Raw genomic sequence first — 21,748 nt, 5'->3', positions numbered from 1 at the left:
CTAATCATTCCCAGTAAATCTGTTCTCCTCAGTCCTCTGCTTTCTCTATCACAACAGGAACACCAAGCAGCCAGCCCTGGTACCTTGGGTGTTATCACTGATTCACTCTTCTAGACCCATGCAATGGGCTTCCAATTCCACTAAATAAACTTTTAAAAATCTGTTTCTGCCATTCAGATGCTGAATTGCTTGATCTTAGCATCCCATACCAAATATTGCAATGTCTCTTCTTTAGCCTTGTCTTAGATCCATTTATCCTTCAAGGAACAAGAACAACTTCCATTTCAGTGTTTCAAACACATTTCCTCTTTATTCACTTCTCTCCACTCTGCACTCTGTTAAGCACCAGTTTTTCTCTTCACTGAAGCCAAAATTTTCTCAAGTGGAAAATATCAGTTCACCAAGGAGGAGATCTTCTATATAGGAGGTAGACATTCCATTTCAGCACATTTTTCATAGAATCATAAAACGCCTTGAGTTGAAAGGGACCCACAACGATCATCAAAGTCCAATTGCTGGTTCTGCCCAGCACCATCCCCCAGAGTCCCCCCTGTGCCCCAGAGCATTGTCCAAACACCCCTGAGCTCTGCCAGGCTGGTGCTGTGCCCACTGCCCTGGGGAGCCTGCTCAGTGCCCAGCCACCCTCTGCGGGAAGAACCTTTTCCTGATATCCAACACAAACCTCCCCTGCACAGCTCCAGGCCATTCCCTGGATCCTGTCACTGTCACACAGAGCAGGGATCAGTGTCTGTCCCTCCTGTTCCCCTGGTGAGGAATTTGTAACTGCACTGAGGTCTCCTCTCTGTCCCCTCAGGCCGAACAGACCCAGCGCCCTCGGCCTCTCCTCACACGGCCCCTCCAGGCCCTTCCCCATCCCCGTGCCCTCCTCTGGGCACTCTCTGATGGTTTCATGTCTTTGTTCCCTTGTGGCACCCAAAGCTGCCCCCAGCACTCGAGGTGAGGCCGCCCCAGCCCCGAGCAGAGCGGGACAATCCCTCCCTTGCCCGGCCGGCCATGCTGGGCCTGATGTCCCCAGGACAGGGATGTCCCTCCTGGCTGCCAGGGCACATTGAAAATTTTTGAATTTTTGAAAGTTTTGAAATTTTGATTTGGAAAATGTTTTTTAAAATATTGTTTCGACCATTTTCAAATTTTGATAATTTCTGACTTTCTAATTCAGAATTATTTGTTTTTTAAAACTAAGCTTAACACAATAAAAATACATTGTACAGTCTGTTCATGGAATTGCAGAGTAGGAACAGCTCTCATGTTCAAGTTATTGAGGCACAACCACAACAGAACGTTATAACCCCAACAAAAACTTTCCTTCTCTTATATCCCTGATGCACAAAGCACAGGTCATGCTTTGCTCAAGGAGATGCTAGCTCAAGGACACCTGAAAATTGAAAGTACAGAGCAGGACTGGAGCTATACAGCACCTGCACTGCTCACCCTCTGTGGTGATTTCACTGTGGCCAAAGTTGCAGTGGTGCTCATGAGGCACCATGGGCTGAGTGTGAAAAGTGACATTTGTGTGAAAGCTGGAACAACTTGACTCCCCAGCTGCCCTTGGGGAGCATTCATGAGGAAAGCAGAGAGAATTTATAGCTTCTTTTCTATAATGAAGTCTAACACAATGGATTTTTTTTCAAGATCCCCACCAGCTAGGAAACATCAAAGCACTGTTACTGAGATTTCATTTTTTCATCTTGATAGCACATGTCTTGATACTATAAATATTTCTGTGGGATTGGAAGGAAAGCTCGAGCCTTTACCTCTAAGCCTCTTCACTGCTTGGTCTCTCCTTGGCTCTTAAATCTAATATCCTGTCACTACAGAAAACTTTCTCCCTCACTAAAGAAAACAGATTCTGTCATTTCTCCTGGAGACACTTTTATGTTTTCTCATAGCCTGCCCCCTAAATCATGGCAAAAATCTCCCCCCAAGGTACCATCATGTCTTCTATCAACCACACTTTTATGCTTTACCTCTGCCGTGAATCCCACAAAGGAGAGCCTGGGGATGAATCTGGCTGGGGCTGTGGATGCCATGCAAATGTGTTTGTCACACCAGTGTGTCCCTGCCCCTCACCTCTGGCTGTCACCCCTGTCACCCCTGCCACCCTGGGCTGTGACATCTCCAGGGCAGGGCTGTGGTTGCTCCTGTTGGGGCAGCACCACAAGGCTGGAGTGTTGGCAGAGGGCTCCAGGCACATGTGATGTATAACAAAGTCAAACTACCTAAAGCTGGTCTCACTCTCCCACTCTGATATGTGAGCTGTTCACACAGCAAGGCTCTGATTCTTTTCCTTCCAATGTAAAGCTCTTGGGATGTGTCAGAGTGACCAAATCAAGAAGTGAAGCCTGCCTTTGTTCCCTGAACAGGTCTTGCCTATCTTGGTAGCAGCAAATAATTGCAATTGTTCCTCCTTCCATTTTCCCCACCACTACTTTTAGGAACAATTTCCTTGTCACTAAATCCAAATCCCACAGTCCCTATCTGTCAGAGCATGGAGCTCCTGAAGTCATTCTAGGATCCAAAAATGTTGAGTTTCAGCACAACCCTAAGGCTGGGCTCGCATCCAAGTCTGACTTTTCCACACAGATCTTAGGGAGACCTGCACTGTCAGAACTCCTTACTGCTTTTTGGATGAGATGCTAAATTGGGGTCTTATCTTCCTGCATCTCTCTGGAACCTGAGAAGCATTTAAAAATCCCATGGTGATATTCAGGAAGGGTTATCATTAACTGAGACATCCTTGGCTTGCACTCTCCCTGTGCACCCTCCTGCACACACATCTCTGAGGAATAAAGCTGTGCTGGAGCTATTTTAGGGTACATAAAAGTTGCAACTTTAACTTGTTTGCAAATTCTGCAGGGATGTCTTGAGTACTCTGCAGCAATTAAACATGCAGGCACTTGAATGGGCTTTCAACTAGAGGGGAACAAACCTCTTAATTCCCAAACTTCCCAGTCTGGAACCAGACTTCAGAGTCCAGGGGTCTCTTCTAACACTGGAGAGATCTCTCAGCTGACAAACAGTGCACTGCTAGCCAGTTTCCTTGCAAAGGCTGCGTGGAGAAAGAGCAATTGAGGAAACTAAAGAAGGAGAAATTGCTAAAATTGGAAGTTTATTGATGAGCTTTTTTTTTTCCTTCTAAAATATGTTTATTATCCAAAGTCTGCATCAGGGCTCTCAAACTACAGGAATCAGAAGACCCACATTCAGAGGGGATCCATTCTCTGCTTTATGAATCAGCTCCTTTGCAGCCAGGAGACTAATTCAGGATGATTTTTATGACATCAATATTTGGATCTCATTGAGAGTCAATAATTCTGACATTATAATCTCTATGATTTATTAGCTTAAAGATGGATGTATGTTCACACATTTGTGTTTGAAAACTGCATCTCTAACTTGAATTCATGTTCACAAGGTATTTGCAACCTGCTGGATGTAGCTTTTGCTTTATGCATTTTTTCTCCTTTCTAGAATGACAGTGCTAGAAATTGCAAGCTGAATAGTGCAGTGCTATCCTGATGTTGTACTAGCTGTGACTGCAGAGTTTTCAGCTTACTCATGTCTGCCCTTAAAATACCTTGTAAATTAATTCCTCATTTGTAATCCTGGGATGTTTTTAGACTGAGTCTAAAGGCAAATAAGCAATTAAAATTTCATAAGTATCACATAGTGGCCATAGTCTTGGCTGAAATCCAGGAAAACAGACCAGAAGTGCCACTGTTGAGATCATGGCTGGTTGGAGTCTAACTGAGTTAAGAAGCAGTGATCAGAGCTGGGACAGATCCCCATCCTTAGGAATCCAGAACTTGATCTAGGCAGGGATCAAGTTCTAACACACACCCAATAACAGAATGCAATCCCCAAATCCTCAAACTCATCTGTTTGAGGATTTGGGGATTGTAATCTCTTACTTGTTCCTTGGAGAACTTAGTTTCTGTCCTAGTTTAGGGGAATTCTGGGAGAAATTCTAACTGATGGCAAAAAAAAAAATACATCTACAACCCTCAAAACAACAGATTATGTTGAGATTATAAATAATCCTATGTCAATCTTATTCACTAAGCTGCATTTTGTAGCAGCAACTACAATTTTGTAGTAGCAGCTACTGTCAACCTGTGTAAGTACTCCCAGTGCTGTCCAAATGGCCTGCAGGGCACGTCCCACAGAGCAGCTGATGCCCTCCTGTGCTCTGACATGCAGTCTCAGTTTCTAAGCAATGTGTCCTTTCATTTCTGTCACCCAGGGAAGTATCTCATCCACACTCATGCCCTTGGTTTTGTTAATATTGGGTTTCACTGCAGGTGGTTGTAACCCACATGAATGTATGCAGAAAGAGTGGCACTTAAATATCTCATGCCCCAGCAGTATCAAACTCATCTTACAGAACACAATCCTGCAGCTCTGAGATTATGCAGAATGTACTTTAAGAGAGCTGAGGACAAATCAATCTTGTTCAGGACATTTGTCTGCACGAGTAGCTTTGGAAGAAATATGGTGAATGCAGAGTCTGACCAGAATTAGAAAATGCTGCAAAATCTTCCACTCAAAAAAACTCTTTCAATACTTGGCAACCTCCTGGGACGTTGAAATGCCGAAATTTTCCACTGAAATGTTTCTTTTTCTCTTGAATTTCTCATCTTTGCATCTGCCCACTTAAAAAACAACAGAAGTCCCTACCATGGGAAAAAAAAAGAAAAGTGTATCTTAAGGAGTTGAGGTTTCAGAAGGAAAACAAACAAATATGCCATGGTGAGAGGTGTATTAAAAAACTCTAAAACAGATGGCATTCCAGTACTTGAAGAGAGTTTGCAAGAAAGAGTGGGACAAAGAACTTAGCAGGACCTATTGTGATAGGACAAGGGGTAATGGTTTAAAATTTTAAAAGTGTAGATTTCACTTAGATAAAAGGAAGAAAAATTCTATTTGGATGGTGAAACACCGGAAAAAGTTATCCAGGGAGGTGGTAGATGCCTCATCCCTGAAACATTCAAGGTCAGATTGGACAGAGCTCTGACAGACTGATCTGGTGGAAACATCCCTGCTCATTGCAGGGGGTTTGCCCTTTAAAGGTACCTTTCTACCCTTTGATTCTGTGATTCCATGAACTACAAAGTTTTGCTCACTTTATCATGTGCCATTACCATGATTTCTGTGGATTACTGGTTTTAGTCCTTGGCAAATCAAGAGGAAGGTGATTTTCACTGTTGTGGTGGAACCCAGAGCTGTCAGGACACTGTAAGCAGCTCTGTCTGATAGGTGAATCTGCCTGCCAAAGCAGCCAAACACCTCTTCCAAAATTCAGCACTGCCTGCGTGGGAGTTGGACAGGAGCTTATACAATTTTAATAGTTTGAAACAGTGCTTATGCTTAAAATCAGGAATGGGTGATTTACAGTGCAGCCAAAGTTTCAAGGTGAGGAGGAAGAGAGCTCACAGAGGATTTTTTACCAGGTGCTCAGAGATGTGCACAGGACAGTGTGGCAGTTGAGAGAAAAGGAAAGCAGTGTCTTTTCTTATTTTCTGAAAAATCCCTTCACCAGGATTTCTTCTCCTGGGAAGGCGAGAAGCCTCAGAGAAAAATGAAAGCAATAATTATCTGATTGCTTCTCCTGTGTTTTGCTGCTTTGGAATGTGGTTTGGACATTGTTTACCAACTGGTCATTGTTTGATTGGTTTCATGTGAATTGTTTTGACTTAATGACCAATCACAGTCCAGCTGTGTGGAGGCTCTGGAGAGTCATGAGTTTTTCATAGGTATCTTGTAAAACCTTCTGCAAGTATCCTTTCTCTATTCTTTAGTATAGTTTTAGTATAGTATAGCATAGTATAATATAATAAATTAGCCTTCTAAGAACATGGAGTCAGATTCTCAATTCCTCCTCTGTCTGGGGGACCCTGAAAATACCACAGTTACCCTCTGCTCCTTTCATATACTGCTCTTGTCTCTTAGATAACTTCTGCATTCTCTCTAGCTCTTAGTTCTTTGTCCCCATTTGACATCTTTTGTCTCTCAGCCTCTGTTATTCTGCAATGCTCAGCTGCAGTGTTCGAACACTGACCTGTGTTTGGGCACTCAGCTCTCTGAGTGCATTTTATCAACTCTCCAAAGAACTAGTTGCTCCCCTGCCTTATCCTTCTGCCAAAAGGCTACTGTCCTGTAGAAAGGTGGCTGGAAGAAGCACATTGGCTGCTTATCCCCTTAAGTCTGGCACAAGGGACGACAGAGTGCATTGCAAAGGGCGCTGGAGTGTCACTGAATGACCCCTCCCCTGTCCCACCTGCACCATCAGCTCAGCTGCCTCGCTGCTCCTAACACAGCTACAGCCAAGCAGACTGCAAACACACCGAGGTGAACAAGAACAAAGGCAGACTCCTGTTCTTAAAGGTCACACAACCACCCTGAGAACTCCAAACACACCTGGGAACCTCTCAAAATACTGAGCTGGTGAGTGGCAGAGGTTCCCTGAGGTCAGTCAGTAATTCAGCATGGGTGCTGGCCTGTGCTGAGTCAGTGTTGATCAGCTATTTGGGCACAGCAAGACACAATCATGCATTTTTTAAAAGAAGAATGTTATAGGCAGGGGAGGGCTGAGAGAAAAAGCTGCCCAATCCATCTCCCAAAAAATAACAGCTGGCTCCAAGGTGAACAGAAGGCTGTAAAAGTGCTGGAAAGAACCTCTCTAGAGATCCTGTGGTATTCACAAGCCCTCTGAACAGAGAGAAGCTGTGAGACAAGCAGAGAAGAAGGAAAACACAATTCTTGCTTGCTGTGCCTGTGTTGTGCTAAAGTAGAATGCAATATGGAGACTGTTGACCCAAAGTGAGGATGTTTTGTTCCCTTGGCCTATCAAGGCCAAGAAGTGTCTGTGTGTGTCGGACTGTCAGAGGACAGTCAAGAGAGAATCAGAGATGAGTGCAGTTCTGTGCAGTTGTGAGCAAGAGTGAGTGCATGGCAGACTCAGATTAGATGAAATGTACATGGTACAGTATAATACAGTAATTAATTAGCCTTCTGATGATGGAGTCAGATGCTTCATTCTCTCTCCCCTTCATCTGAGTCATCTTTGATTTACAATAGTTCTCCATCTTTTTCACACTAATTCCCATCCTGCCTTTTCTAGAACTTTCCATTCAATTTTAGGGATATGGGAAAGGCAAGGCAGTAACCACATGGCTATTTCTCTTAATTTCGTCAGGGTGAGGAGTCTGCAACAGGGAAGACCATCCTGTCCCCAGCCATGTGAGAAGTCCACAGTATCCTCCCACATCATTTTAAGTGCTGTTTGAATTCGTGACAATGCATGAGCTACTTCTCATGTCCACATCCCAAAAATGGAAAGAGCAAGGGGGAGCTCTTGGTTGCATAAATTTTTTTTTTTTGCTAAGGAATCTTTTCTGGGCCATCATCCTGCATTTTTATCCGCGAGAGCAGTGTCCTCTCCTCAGAAAACAGGTATATTTGACTTCATTTCCCACTATGTTCTGGAAATTGCATCAGGATGAAGAAAAAGGAGATTATGTGAGAGTTAAAGACCAAATTTTTCAAAACATAAATTCCTGCAATGTCTGTGCTAACAGTGCCCTTGTGATAGGCTGATGTTGCTAACAGGGGTTCCTCTCCAGAGTTACTGACCCTGAATCACTGTGGGGCAATGGGTTCACATCCAGGGAATGGGGATGTCATATGAGGAGATTTTTTAAATAAGCAATTAGAAATATATAGTTTTTCAAGATTAAAAAAGGAAAAAAATTCTCATGGATTTGTATCATCTTTACAATATAGTTGAGGCAAAGAAAGGTCTCCTAGTAATGTTAGATGAAGTATCCTTTTGACGAAGAGGTACCAAAGCTTTCCAGAGTGCTTTTAAAAGCATGCACTAGGCAGACAAATGTGGCTGCAGCATACTGGGCTGTTAAAGCTGAATTACAACTTTTATTGTGATCCTCACTTAACCTCTCCAATTGCTATTTTTTTCATACACTGTCCTGGAACAGAAATTAATTCAGAGAAAGCTCTTGAAACAGAATTTATGTACTGGTGTGAGAACAAAACAAGCCTACCATTCCCTGTTGGTTCCAGTGGTTTTTTTGAGCCTGAAATGCTCCCACTTGGCTCAGCTGCTTTTGTATTTAAACTTGAATGGTTTTGAGTCAAAACCAAAGAACATCTGTTTGGCAGTTTTAAAGCTAGAAGTATTTAACATTTTTCCCTTGATGTGCATGATTTGATTCACTGCCCTGTTGCACTGATGCTACTGGAGGGGCTTTATGCATGGTTTAGAAGACAGATTGGTGGTGTGGGACACCCATGGCAGCCAACAGAGCTGCTGGGCTGCAGCAGAGCCAGGAGCCACAGCCCCTTACAGAGGCATTTGGGAGGCTGTCAGCTCCTGGCCTAAACTGAGTTCTGAGCTCAGCAAGAGCTGCTGCCTTCCAGAGAGGCAAAGAACCTCCCATCAGCCAACCAGCTGTGGGACCTTGCTTCCTTGGGAGGCGGGATTGCCTGGTTCCAGACAGGTTTCCTTTCTGAGAACAGAATAATTATTCAGTTCCAGACCAGCAGTACAGCTCTCCTTATCCTGAACCTCAGGAGTGCTTCTCCTCATTCCCCTCACTCAGACCTGTTTCTTGGTTTGAAAAGACAGATGTCTGCTAAGGAGCCTCCCCTAAAATGGAAAATGTAAACCGCCTCCCTCTGAATTGCTCTAAATTTTAAATTTAGGGGCTCTCAGGCAAAAATATGGGAGCAGGAATAACAGTTCATTATTAGGGAAGAAAATAAAAAGATAAAATAAACAATGCAGTAAATCAAAACAACACTGACAGAGTCAGAATCCACCCTGTTGGTCAGGGTGCTGCTGACAGTCCAATTGGAATTGTGGCTGCAGCCCTTCTGGAGTGTCAGGTGTGGTTCTGCTGGAGCAGGGATCCTGTAGAAAGGTGTAGTAGTGGAGAAGCCATGCTGGTGTTCCAGAACCTCAAGATTATATCCAGGTAGGAATGTTTGGCTCCTCCCTCTGGGCAGAGCATCTCCCAATGGGATGCTGTAGTTCTTATCAGTCATGCAGTGACAGTCAATAGCCTGGTATCAGCAGATGCCTCCCCTGAGAGAGGATTGGTTGCGGAAGAGATAAGGAAAACTGCCCACTTAACGGAAGACAACTGCCATACAGATGGCAAATCAAATACAATTTGCCTTGCAATCTGGGACAACCTGCCAAGCTGCTTTGCTGCTCCAGGTCTCCTAAAAAGAAAAAAAAAAAAAGGAAAAAGAAAAAAAAAATTAAAGCATCTGCATATTCTGGAATTTTAAGATTCTGAGAGAGAAGAAAATATTTGCTGGTTTACTATCAATTATTTTATTAGTTGGATTGTTTATACTTAGTCAACTATTTTATTTATTAGAGAAAATGTCAGATGTATGTTTTTTTAAAGGCTGTAATTAAGCACAGCCAGGAGTCATTAGATTATTCAAAAAGCCTGCTGCTTCTCATTAACTAGTAGCAACTACCAAAACAAGTGGATTTTTATAGACCAGGTCTAGATATGTCAAAATATATAGGAGAGCAGAGGCACATACTGTACTTAGACATCCCATCTTCGTGCTATAGAATGCACTAATTGACACTTAATTTCTTCCAAGATGGAGTTGAAAATTGCCAATTGCCAAACACTGAAATTACCAGAGGATTAAACTGTCACCTTTTCCATAAGAATGGCCTTTGAAGATTGATTATGCCATGAGTCACCTTTTATCCAGAGATCAGCTATTTAAATTTGATGCAGGCTGCATTTCTTTTGCTAGCATTTTCCATCTAGGTGAAAAAGAGGCTGGATATTGTGGTAGGGGATGTTTCTCAGCCCATGAATTATAGCTCTTCTAACCAGTGTTAAATTGCAAATGTTATTGGAGAAGAGGAGAAGGGTATAAAGGTAGCAGAAATGGTAACTTTCCAGAATAAAGAAAATATCATTTTAAGACCCCATCTTCTGAGATAGACAAATGTTTAAAACTACCTTTACTGTACCTGCAAAAATAAAAGCCATAAGAAAATGTTTGGACACTGTTCATGTCACAGCATACTATGTTGACATTTCCATTTGACATGCAGACATTTCAGTTTTGATCATAGCTGTGAACTACAGATGTTTTTAAAATACAGGATAGAGGAAAATAGATTCCCATTCAAAACAGAACCTGTGCTGAATGCCTATTCCAGGTTTAAAAAGGACTGAGATTTACAGTCATACAGACAATTTTCCAGCTGTGCTAACAACCAGGGAGAGAGAGAACACAATGAGGTGCCCTCTGTTCTTTATCTTTCAAGCTGGTTTTGAAACCTCCAAACAGAAATAATTCCTCTGTTTCTAGAGACCAGCTGCTCAACAAGAGCTGGGAAATGAAAGGAGCAATGGACAAGCAGCTTTGAAATCTGCTCATATTGGCATGGGTGAAGTTTATTAACATATCACCTGGCTGACAGCATGTAAAATATAAGACAATTCACAAAGGATTTTCCCACCTGTGCATTTCTAAGTACATACAAGAATATTAATGATACTATCCTTTTTCTGTCTCTCTGGTGATAGACATAAAACCAAACATAACTGGTGGGAGGCATCCTTCATCTGAGTAACAGCCTTGCAGTGGCTGGGGCTCACCACAGAACCACAGAATGGGCTGGGCTGGAAGGGACCTTAGAGATTACTTAGTTCCAACCTTCCTGCCATAGGCAGGGACAATGCATGCCACTTTTTATTGGTTATCATCTCTTTCCAGAGCCAATGCTGACATTGTGGAAAGGTGACTGAACTGAAGATAGATTAAATAGGAAGGCAAGTACAGACACTGTCCATCCAGGAGCAGCTGTCACACAGCAACCACCAACAAGAATTAGTGCACATCAAACCACCCACCCAGTGCTGTGCTGCTGAGGAGCACCTGAATACAGCAACCACACCAAAATCCACCAGCCTCCCTCAAAGGCACCTCTACTTATGACAGAGCCAGACTACAGCCTGGAAATCCTCCTCCATGTGTGCTTTTACATGGCCTCATTGCTAAGTTTATTTTAGTACTTTGCATTCATGCGCTGGGCTAACACCACATAAAATTTTCATATAAGCATTGTTATTCCTCTTTTACTCTTAGGAGGGAGAACGTGACATTTGGAGAGCTTTCTTAGTTAAATGGATGATGTTTCTGTGTCAGAGACATCAGGTCAAAAACCATCTTCTATTTGGAGGAATGACTCTTAACTTCTGCAAGGGTTGTGTCCTCAGCCTGTGAGCTACTCCCCAAAATGCATCTACACTGGCAGTTATGACTGAGACAAAGGAGCCCTTGTTCTCAGCCACCTCAGCAACCCCTCTGCATCTGCATCTTGCTTGTCAGCACCAGCTTCCACATCATTCTCCTCAAACCTCCATCCAGCTCTGATCTCTAGTTGTGGACAGCAAGGACAGGAGGAACAATACCACGTGGGATTGCTTACCACAAGCCACACTTGCCAGCTGCAGCAGCCTGGTGATCTACATGTGTTATATAACTTCAGAAAAGCTTCTGGCCTCAGACTGAGTGGCTGCTGAGACTGGTACTCATGGGATTTTCTTTTATAGGCATCTACAGAGTTGGAGATTGAAAGCAACCCTAAAGTTTTCTGTAATTACCAGAAATTTTCTTATCCTTCCTGCACACCTGTTCTTCAGCTGGGGCTAACAGAAGTTCTAAATCCTCTCAAGCTGAAGGGCTTGGTTTACCCTGGTGGTAAAAAGCTCCCCAGTGCCTCAGGTACTCTTAACTCCACCCAACACCACAGAGAGTGTCACCTACAGTTCTCAGGCCAGACCACAGAGCAGCAGGGAAATAATGCCTGGGACCTGGAGTTTGAGCATGGGAAACCAGTGCAGAGAGCAGGAATGAGTTTGAGAGGCACGTGGATGTTTGAGCTGCTGAGGACACACACGGCAGTGCTCTGTAGCAGCTGTGTTTCCTGAGGACTCGGGGCATTGTGCCAAGCACACAGCACCCCTGTAGATCTGAGAGCAGCTTGTGTTTCAGAATGCTTTCCTCCACCTCCAGATCACTTTACCAGCCAAATGGGAAATGGGTGTCTCTGGGCATCTTTCCAGAAGCCTCTGAACTGATGCCTTCATGCAGCAAAACTCAACGGGTACATTCATGTACTTTTCACCTTGGTATTTGCACCACATGAAGTATTTCCCTCACCTCTGCTCACCTTTGGATGCCCACTGGCCTTCTGTGTATTTACCAAAGCAGGAAGTACCTAAGTAGGAACAAAACTGAGTTAAAGTCTGACACAGCAATATATCTGGCACATACCAACATTATCTGCCTCAGGCTTTTTAACAGTCATTAATGATAACAAAAGTGTCAAGCTCTATAGGTAGATGTCCCTTCTGAAGTTACACCACTGAGCTGAAATTTAACCCTTTTTCTCATTTCCAAAAGTCGATCAGGCTGTCATTGAAACAATGGGATAAAATCATCAGACCTTGATCTATTCCTGCTTCTATTTAAAGGTGATAAAGAGTTGATTTTACATAAGATCTCATCACTGTTCCTGAGTCAGCATGATTGTTCTGGACTTCCTGGCATTCCGACAAACTGAGCAAGTAAGGTTATTCAGGAACTTAGAGCTGGTATGGATGGAGAGGGAAAGGAGACAATATGCTGCCACCTTTTGGTTACAGAAATGAGAACAGGTATGATCTGGGCAGATCTCTCAAGTGGAAATTAAGACATCTATGCTTATCTTCTGTAATAAAACAGCCTGAAAGGCCAGATGCTGCAAGATGCAGCCCTTTGCATGACTAAGCTGATTTGAGGAACATAGCTGCAAGAAATAGAAAATACCAGATCTCATTAATTAGTAGCTTGTCAAAGTAAGTGTCTGCATGTCATGACTTCTGACCCTTTCATTACTAGGTGTGTTATCACCTTTACAAATTCATCCTTAACTGAATGAGATTTTCTGTGCTGGCTGACTGCTGAGGACCTGAAGGGTATTTTGCTTGCTTGTTTATTAAAAGATTGGTTCAGCTGTTTATGAGAATAAAAGTTTGCAGAATGGCTATCTTAACAAAAGGAATGCAAGGCTGCTCTGTTAAAAAGTTTGTGCACCTCCTAGTTTGACTCAGAGCCTCAAACTTTAACAGGGAAACTCTGTATCAGGAAAACTCTGTACAGGAAACTCTGTATCTCACTGCTCCTATGAGTCACTGTGCAAATTTGGGCCAAGTGATGGGCCTGTGACAGTTTAAAAATGTTCTGTAAAAACTTATGGGAGCTTGTGAATTCAAGCCCATGAATGTTCTATGACTTTCTGCTCCCGTGAGCCAGGGGCTCTTTGCATTTACTGCATGTGTGATGCACTGAGCATGCTGCATCCTCATGCACAAAAATCCAACCCTTGACTTCCCCTTTCTCAGTGCTGGCACTGAATGCTCAATCTCTTCTCCTGACAAAAGGGTAATGTGAAGGGGCATCCTGTCTGCCTGTACTGCAGAGGGAACAGGAATTCTCTGCTACCAAAGCTGTGTTGGTGGGCCTGTAATGCCCACCTGGAGCAGCTGCAGCCACTCAAGCAGAGCAGAGCTGTGCAGCAGAGCCAAACCTGGCCCTGCTGCCACCTCAGGCCGTTGTTACACTTCACACACAGCTGCTCATGCAAGATGTCCCTGTCCCAGCAGAGCTGTAATACACTAATGGTGCCACCCTACCCTGTCTGCTGCACACCCCCCCTGCTCTGCTGCCCCTGGAGGAGTTCCAGGCTCTCCTGCCATTTGGAAGAGTACCCAGAGCACTACAGACATGAGAAAACCACTAGGAATTATCTTGTTTATGCACTCATCACCCACAGACAGTCCCAGCAAAGGCACTCAACAGCTTCCAGACACTCACATATAGAGACCAAGAAGCTGAAGCAGACCCACAAGAAGGCTGTTGATAGGAATTCAAAGGTAAACAATCCCTCCCCTATGTGTTATCACTTCTTCAAGGGGTTTAGCTCCATCACCCATCAGAAAAAGGATGAGAACTGATTTTATCTTGCTTTTTTTAAGGAGGGAAGTGGTGCAATGAATAACCGTGCTTAATCTCTCAGGGTGAGGAGCATCCTGTTATCTTTCACAGGTCAGGATCTCATTAACCATCTGGGCCAGTCGTGGGAAACAGCAAGACACATCCTTCCAGAGCTAGATGAGACCTTCTTTTCCTACCAGCAAATTCCCCTAAGCCTCTTGGCAACCAGAATTCCTCCTCTCCATCTCAGCACTTGTCTTCCACACACCTCATGAGCTGTTTTTAACCCATCTTTCAAATAAAGGGGTTTTTATACATTTAACCTACACATGCACAGACACACACTGAAACCACATCAGGGTGGAGGCAGAGGAATATCAGGACCTTTGGGCCTGATACAAATATTTGCAGGAAGGGTCTTTTTTTTCCTCTCTTTTTTTTTTTTTCTTTCCCTCTGCCACTTTTCCATCGTGCTTAGGGAAGCATATCTAGCTTGTTGGCATAGAGCTGTATATAGCAACTCAGTGAACAGAATGGACCATGGTATGGAGATGAGTCAGGATTGTGTGATGAATCAGATCTTGTCCAGAGAATCCTGGCTCGTTTGTTGCAGACAGTGAACACTATGATTGCAGGAGGAAAAAAAGTGGTTCCAGGCTAAGGCATTTGTATGCAGCTCAGAAGGACTGGATTCTGTTTTTATCCTTCTCACAGACTACTGAATTAGCCACTTAAAAACCCATTTTTCATGGCTGGCCATGAACTGGGTACAAGGTTTTGCTGAAAGCCTAAATTCTAATCTTGTGCTTTTATGGCTAAAAATGTAGCTGCAATGTAATGTAATTAGCTGTAATGCTATTTTCTCCTTAATTTATGAGGATGTGATCAAAATCCACTGAATTCTGTTTGTGAAGCTCTCAGCTCCTACCCTGTTGTATATCACTGAAAAATGCATAACAAAACTGGTATGCATTCTGCCTTCACAGCAGAATTTGAACAGTAAGTAGTAAGGCATGGAGACCCATATCAAGCATCAAAAAGAGACCAAAATATTAAAGAATGGCTCATTAAGTGACTACTGTCCTCTCTGGCCACTGATGAGCTCCTGTCATTAATGACTGCCTTGCAATCAAGTACAACAGAAGGCAAATCAAAATCCTGAAAACAACACAAATCCTGGCAGTTTTTAACTGCAGAATGTTTGACTTTGCAGCCTTAAAAGCTTTTATATTATTTTTGTCACCGTATGACACAGCTCAGTGCCAGTGAGTCAGTTTGTGAGATTGCTCCCTGTTTAATGCCTCCCTACTATGCCTGACCTCCTAATGATGGTCTCCTAAGTAGGATCTGAAGATACTTTAAGAAATAATATGAAAAATTTGTATCATTACTTTTTCCAAAACATTTACTGATTTTTTATTATTATTAAGGATTTTATTTATTCTCATTTTCTCTTTCTTCTTTAGCTCTTCTCACTCCTCCATTAGCTGGAAAAGCTAAGTCTACGATGTTGCCTTTGAAAAGGGCATTAAGAGCTGTAGATCAAAAACTCTTCTGTGTAAGTGTCAATTCAATCCACTCCAGAACATTTTCCTGCAAGCTCCTTCACATCACCCAACACTAAAAAATGGATTAATGCACTACGCTGGATTTAAACATCCTCCTCATTAACACAACTGTAAACTGGGAAGAGTGCAGCATTATTTTTATCTCCAGCCTTCTCCTCCTTGGTGTACCCAGTTTATCTCTCTCTTTCAGAAGAGTTCAATTCCAGAGGACGATGAGGCACTGGGAGAGGTTTTCCAGGGAATTTGGGGATGTCCTGTCCCTGGCAATGTTCAAGGCTAGGCTGGATGGGACTCTGAGCACCCTGGTCTTGTGGAAGGCTGCCCATGCAGTGGGTTGGAACAAGATGATCTGGAATGTCCCTTCCAACCCAAGCCATTCTATCATTCTGTGATTCTTCAAGGGGAAAAATGTCCAGTAAAAACCACCAATGAGATGCTGGAGAATTGAATTAAAGCCCTACCTCATCTAGTTTTCTCACCTGGCCCTAAGCATAGAATTTCATCTACTCTAGTCCTTTGCTGCCTTTTTGTTAAGCAGGGTAACACATGCACAAATCTCATAAAATGGTGAAAATCCTTTTTAGCAGGGATTGAACCAATACAATCCACTGGCACCCACCACACCAAAGGATACCAATAGTACGTGCAAACCAGATTTATGCCATCTGAAGCTCCTTGCAAATGTGCTCGTCAGGATATCACCTCAGTTACTAGAATACAACAGAAGTCTTGCTGAAATCATAATAACAACTTTTTTTAAAAGAAAGAAAATTCTTTCAAGCACATCATACCAATCTGAGTTAATTTACTGGTTCTATTGTGGATATGCAATATCAGTTTGTTCTGAGAGTAGCAATGTCTCAATAATTCATGAACAATCACAATACAAATATTCTAAGTCTGCCTGCAAAAGCTGCAACTTTGTAATTTATTATCTCAGTTCTGGAGGAAATCCAGCTGAGAAAATCTGTGCTGGAAAAGAGAGTTTGGAAGGAGAGGTAATATGTTTTATTAGATGAAATCAGACCAAATACAAGGAGTGTAAGCCTGCAAGATTGTTTATTTTTCCAATTATATCTGATAAAATATAATTATGTTTTGCTATAAGCCTAACCTTTCCTACAGATTACAGAAGTATTGCTTTAAAAGTAAAGCATTTGCAAGAAACACTTCCACAATAAAGCCAATAAAGCTTAAGATAACTTACAAGTGAGAAAAGATTAAAAGATTTATAATAATTTACATTGTTCTCTACCTAGCTCTGAAGTTGTGGAGTAAGCTAGTAATCTTCCCTGCTTATTTGGATTTTTCTCATAGCAATGAAAAGAACAAAAATAAAACACTTTTAAGTGTTATTTCAAAAACAAAAATAGGTGGTTAGAATTTTCTGGCATAAAAACCTTGAAAAACTTTCAGTTCATTTTATCTTTAAGGGACTATAGTTCAAGTTCATAGTATCCCTTAAATGATGACAGATGTTTTGATTTCAGCCAGATTCCTGAGATATATTTATCTTGTCATGGTATTTGGACATGTCTGCATTTTTTCCCTACTGTAATCTGTGTTTTTATAAAAAGACTCCACTTCTCATAGCAGAATCTGAACTAACACCAGAGATCTTAACTGTCAGGCACTAACTGGTATTTATGGTTTATTCAGACAAGATGGAGAGCTGGGTGAATTTTTACCATTTTTTGATTAATGATTTGCATCAAATTTTGTGTATGTGTGAGAGAGAATTCTATGACTATATGCATGGAACTCAAGTAAATACTGCCTTAAGGAATCTCTCTTTTAATTATAAGAGTAACAAATACATCAGCAGTAACTCTGAAAAGCTCACTGGGTCAGGAGCTACCACTTAAAGCAAGAAATTTTGTTGTGAGAGTTATCAACTTCTAAATTTGAGTACTTCTGTCTTGCTAGAAGTTGCTATCTAGTTTCTACCACTGTTCACCAGGATTCAGAGCAGGCAGAGAAGGGCTGTGAAATCCAAGTTCTCCACTGACTCATGGAGTTTCAGGCCCAGATACCTACATCTCCCAAATCACACCTGGAACATCCAGCTGTATCACACAGGGAGCATCTCAAACAGTGGAAAAGGGCACATGGAGCACAGTGCTGTCTGGTTAAGACTTAGGTAGTGTAATTCCTATCCAGATATTTCAGTATGTCCTTTCTGTGCTCCCTGGGCTTTCAAAGTCTCTTCAAGTGCTCAGTGTGGGATCTATGACAAAAAAAAACCAAAAAACCAAAAAAAAACCCCAAAAAAACCCCAAAAACCAAAACAACAAAACCCAAACAAAAAACCAAACAAAACCCAAACAAAACCAAAAAGATCCAGAAACCCCAAACAAACAAAAGACCAAATCAAACACAAAACCGACCAAATCAAACACAAAACCGACCAAACAAACAACAAAACTAACAAACAAAAAAACCCCAGTTATCTTCTACTTTAATTTATACAATGATCCAAAAATATGGTCTTTTTTGAGAAAGCAAGGGCTGGCAGCCAGTCTGTCAGATGGTTTGAAAACCGGCTGGATGGCCAGGCTCAAGGAATGGCAGACATGCAGTGGGTGAAGAACAGTGTGTGTCAGACGATGACACAGAGTGCACCCTGAGCAATTTTATGGATGCCAAATTAAGGAGTGCTGACATGAGGACTGGCATGAGGACTGGCAGAACTTAATCCAGAGAGATCTTGATAGGTTTGAGGACTAGGCCAAGAGACATGTCAGGCTTGATGTAAAACCCCAGGCTCAAGGACAGGTGGGAAACTGGCTGAGCATCAGCCCAGCAGAAGGACCAAGGAATCAGGCTAATGTTGGGCTGAGCACAAGTCCATTTAGGCCAACAGAGCATTCTCACTGCAAATAATGCAAACTGCATCCTGGACTCCATCAAGAGGTGTAGCAAGGAAAGTATTGAATATCATTAAAACAGAGAAATGAGGAGCAAAAAAATTGTTACAGAGGCTGAAAAATTCTACTTTAATTCAAAGTTCATCTGCTTGCAAAGAAAGAAGAGAAGAAGCTGTTCATAAAAATGGGTGTAGTCTAGCTAGGAAATTAGAAAGTAGCAATTCTTGCCAGAGCAGTGAGTTTCTGGAATACTCTTTTGCCTTCAGCAGCAGGATAAAACAGTCAAGCCAGTTGCAACATAGAGTTTAATAGCTTATAAAAAGACTGATGTAATAACATGGCACATGACAGCAAGTGGTCATGTAGGACATCTCATCCAGTCCTACATTCCTGAATTCCACATGCATGAAGAGTGATAAAAAATGAACTAAGATGAAAAATAGTTTCTGAAACATAATAAAGAGGGAGAGAAAAAAGGAAAGAAACTTATAGGTGTTGGCAAACAAAGTCCTCGGGGTTATGAAGAGGGAAGCATTCTTCCTTGAAAACTTCATTACTTCCTTGTGGAAGATCACAGCATTGTCTCAACGTGCCCTGATGTCACAACCTTTAATACCCCTCATTTCACAGCACAATTTCATTGTGACAGCTGCTGAAAGCATTATGCCTCCAGCAAGATAACAACATGATGCTTTGTACACTGTATGCCATGAGATGTCAAGATGATCCAATGCAAGATGATCCAATGCAAGGCCTTTCTACCACTTGGCCATATCATCATAAGCAGAGACAATTTGAAGCACAGTGCATGGGCAAATATATGACTTTAAAAACAACAAATTTATTTGTGTGCAACACTTTGTGTTTTAGGTCCTAGGGGTTTTTCAAAATCTCTAATGGTCTTTAATTTTGCACATTGTTAGGTCTGATTAATGGTAGTTGGACTGATCATAGTGATGGTGTTCTTATTTATTAGAAGTAATTGAGAAGTTAATTGAGCCCTGCATTCATAGTTTCATGTTTTAAGTAACAATTTTAATTCTTCCTTTTGTTACATTAATCTATTAAAAATCTTACTAAAATCAAGAGTAAAAGAAAGACAACGGAAGAGGTGGCAAAGGCAACCAAACAGATCTGTTTCCAAACAGATGGGTGTTCCCTCAAGGATGGGACCTCTCAGGTAGGTGTGCTGCTCTACAGAGACCTCAATGAAATTGTTTCATCACTGCTGACCTTCAGGGCTCAGGCCCCATCAGCCACACATCAGAGCCCAGAGTGGGAGTGTATCAAGTTAAACTGCTCTAGAGCAAGATAGAAGGGAAATTACTGTCCTGAGTTCAACCTCTTCCTCTTCATGGGCCTCTTTCATCGTAGGTCTTAAGTCACTACATCACTCTGAAGTTTATTTGAGAGGGAAAATAACAACAAAATCATGTGACTGAAGTTGCAAGAGGGTACGATAGCAATGTAAGCATAATCCTGGGCACAGGCAGCTGGATGGAGCACCACTGAAACAATTACTGCCCATCATGCCATGCCAATTCACAGGACAAGATGTGCCAGGACATTTTTCATAGCTTTTATCTATATTTATCTTTATATCTGCCAGAGGCTTTGCCTGACAGGGAAGGGAGCTGGCTGTGTCACAGCTGACACAGGAAGTTCCCACAACGAAGCTTTGCCTTAGACTTGAGGAAGTCAGATAATCTGGTTTTATTTGAGTAAATTCTCAGCCCATGTGTCCTTTCAGATCACATTGCTACAGAAGTCTTAAAATGGGTCAAATAAAACTCCCACACAAAATCATGCACCCACACAATTGCATTAACCCATAATAAGCAGCATTTCACAACCTGAATTACCATAAAAATGTATAATGTATTTACAGGTCTTCAAACTGACATTGAATACCATTTTATAAAATCAACTACTGCTTAATAACAGTTAACTGTATACCTTAGACCCACTGAGAACCCTCTGTTGTCAGTTACCATAAAGGATATTAGACTTGTACTACTACCAGTTACTCCATTAGTGCCCCTGACTGCTCTAAATGCTTAACCCCACAGTAAACTTAAATGTCAGCCTGATATCAAAAGATAAAATTTCTCTTCTTTTTCTGCTTTGAAAACCTAGGAAACTGTGCTTTAAAAGCCTATGGAAAAGATGTGGGATTTAGAACTCAAGATACAAACACAAAAGTCCACAGAAAAGCTGTTATTCAGTCCTGATGGCAATGCTGGGGGAGCAGGAGGATAAATTATAGATAATACAGAGAGGATAAATTATAGATAATACACAATCTACTGCTCTGTCTGCCTTCCTGGGCTGGCCCCTGTGAGCACGGCATGAATCATAGCCCAAAGCCCTGATGGCTCAGACACTGCCACACTTGCCATTGCAGGACAAGGTGCCAGTGAAGCTTAGTGCCACTGCTCATGCCAACGCTGCATTTACTGCACATGCCTCAGCACTTCCTTAAAAACAGCAAAGCAGCTTCTTGTTCACTGACAGATCAGTGCCAACACCAAACTGACACCTCTGCCTAGGAGCGTACCAGATGCTGTGCTGCTTTCCCTCGAACCAGGATAGCTCCAGGCTCTCCCCCTGAACATCCTGCTGGATGCAAACAATTATCCTGAATCTGACAGGTAACACAGCACTCTGCTTTGGGTAGTGCAGGACTAGATAGATCGACAACAGTTCAACAGGTAACAAGGTAAAACTGTAGGTTGGGAAAGTCATGGAGCACTGGTTTTGGTGTGAGACAAAGTTGCACCTTTCTAAAAACAATTATAAAGCAGATTCAAATAAATCAACCCTTGCCTATGTCTGGCTCTTATGTGAATACTGTCAGGACCGGGTGAGTGAATCCAGTGAATCAATTTTGTAGCACTGCTCCAACTCTTCCCAACAATTTTATATTCAACATTGCCTCCTTTAAAATACAGACCTGCAACTTACAGGAAAAAACATCTGCAGACAGTTATCTGTGCAATGCAACATCTTGAGGGATACAAAGCATTCCAGAGAAATCAAGTATGCCCTTTCCAGCTCCAGAAATTCCTGAGGAATGAGCCTTTTTATATTTGCCATATCACCCTGAAAATCACTACCCAAGCTAAACAAAATTTAGGTTAAAAAAAAAATAATAATAAAGCACTTTATTCCAACAAAAATTTAAGGTACAAGTAGCTGGCAGGACAAAAACTCTTACAGCAGGCTGTAAGATGTGTCTGATACCTCTTC

This window comes from Fringilla coelebs (assembly GCF_963513975.1).
Source record: "Fringilla coelebs genome assembly, chromosome: 4".
Lineage (NCBI taxonomy): Eukaryota > Metazoa > Chordata > Aves > Passeriformes > Fringillidae > Fringilla > Fringilla coelebs.
Note: the sequence above shows the minus strand (reverse complement) of the source record.